The sequence below is a fragment of the Arachis hypogaea genome, chromosome 17, assembly GCF_003086295.3.
Source record: "Arachis hypogaea cultivar Tifrunner chromosome 17, arahy.Tifrunner.gnm2.J5K5, whole genome shotgun sequence".
In the NCBI taxonomy this organism is placed as follows: domain Eukaryota; kingdom Viridiplantae; phylum Streptophyta; class Magnoliopsida; order Fabales; family Fabaceae; genus Arachis; species Arachis hypogaea.
Genome location: NC_092052.1, coordinates 101208342 through 101209827, shown reverse-complemented (window position 1 = coordinate 101209827; position 1486 = coordinate 101208342). Strand labels below are relative to the sequence as shown.

The 1486-nt window shown below is 38.0% G+C and overlaps 1 non-coding gene across 1 annotated transcript; it reads left to right on the top strand.

Moving 5' to 3' along the window:
- The first annotated feature begins 467 nt into the window (after positions 1 to 467).
- On the top strand, positions 468 to 575 carry LOC112767583 (small nucleolar RNA R71). Its single transcript, XR_003185025.1, has one exon. It is a non-coding gene; the product is annotated as a small nucleolar RNA R71 (small nucleolar RNA).
- Positions 576 to 1486: the final 911 nt, after the last annotated feature.

The window sequence follows — 1486 nt, the reverse complement described above, 5'->3', positions numbered from 1 at the left end:
TGTTGAGGCCTTTGATCCTTCCATGAGAGATTTGGATGATTTCTCCATGATGGATTATAGGTGTTTCCATAAGGTTCACCTACGTAATTTACCTCTGCTATTGCAGGGTTCTCAGGATTATAAGCTTCTTCTTCAGAAGATGCCTCTTAAGTACTGTTGGATGCAGTTTGCATTCCATTCAGACTCTGAGAAATCATATTGACTTGCTGAGTCAATATTTTGTTCTGAGCCAATATGGCACTCAGAGTATCAACCTCAAGAACTCCCTTCTTCATAGGCGTCCCATTATTCACAGGATTCCTTTCAGAAGTGTACATGAACTGGTTATTTGCAACCATGTCAATGAGTTCTTGAGCTTCTGCAGGCATTTTCTTTAGGTGAATGGATCCACCTGCAGAGGTATCCAATGACATCTTAGATAACTCAGACAGACCATCATAGAATATATCCAGGATGGTCCATTCTGAAAGCATGTCAGAAGGACACTTTTTGGTCAACTATTTGTATCTTTCCCAAGCTTCATAGAGGGATTCACCTTCTTTCTGTCTGAAGGTTTTAACATCCACTCTAAGCTTGCTCAGCTTTTGAGGAGGAAAGAACTTGGCTAAGAAAGCCGTGACCAGCTTATCCCAAGAGTTCAGGCTGTCTTTGGGTTGAGAGTCCAACCACACTCTAGCTCTGTCTCTTACAGCAAAAGGGAAAAGCATGAGCCTGTAGACTTCAGGATCTACTCCATTAGTCTTAACAGTATCACATATCTGCAAGAATTCAGTTAAGAACTGAAAAGGATCTTCAGATGGAAGTCCAGGAAACTTGCAGTTCTGCTGCATCAGAGAAACTAATTGAGGTTTCAGCTCAAAGTTGTTTGCTCCAATGGCAGGAATGGAGATGCTTCTTCCATGTAAATTGGAATTAGGTGCAGTAAAGTCACCAAGCATTCTCCTTGCATTATTGTTGTTGGGTTCGACTGCCATCTCCTTTTCTTGTTCGAAATTTTCAATAAGGTTTTCTCTGGATTGTTGTAATTTAGCTTCTCTTAGTTTCCTCTTCAGAGTCCTTTCAGGTTCTGGATCAGCTTCAACAAGAATGCCTTTTTCTTTGTCCCTGCTCATAAGAAAGAGAAGAGAAAAAGAAAAGAAGAGGAATCCTCTATGTCACAGTAAAGAGGTTCCTTATTGTTAGTAGAAGAAGAGAAGAAGAAGAAAAAATTCGAACACAGATAGAAGAGGGGGGTTTGAATTTGGTGAGTGATGTGAGGAAGAGATGTTAGTAGATGAATAAATAAATAGAATAAGATGAGAGAGGGAGAGGATTTTCGAAAATAATTTTTGAAAAAGAGTTAGTAATTTTCGAAAATAGTTTTTGAAAAATGTTAGTAATTTTCGAAAATTAAGATTTTAAAAATTGAAATAACTAGTTAATTAAAAAGAAATTTTGAAAAAGAGGGAAGATATTTTCGAAAATTAGAGAGAGAGAGTTAGTTAGG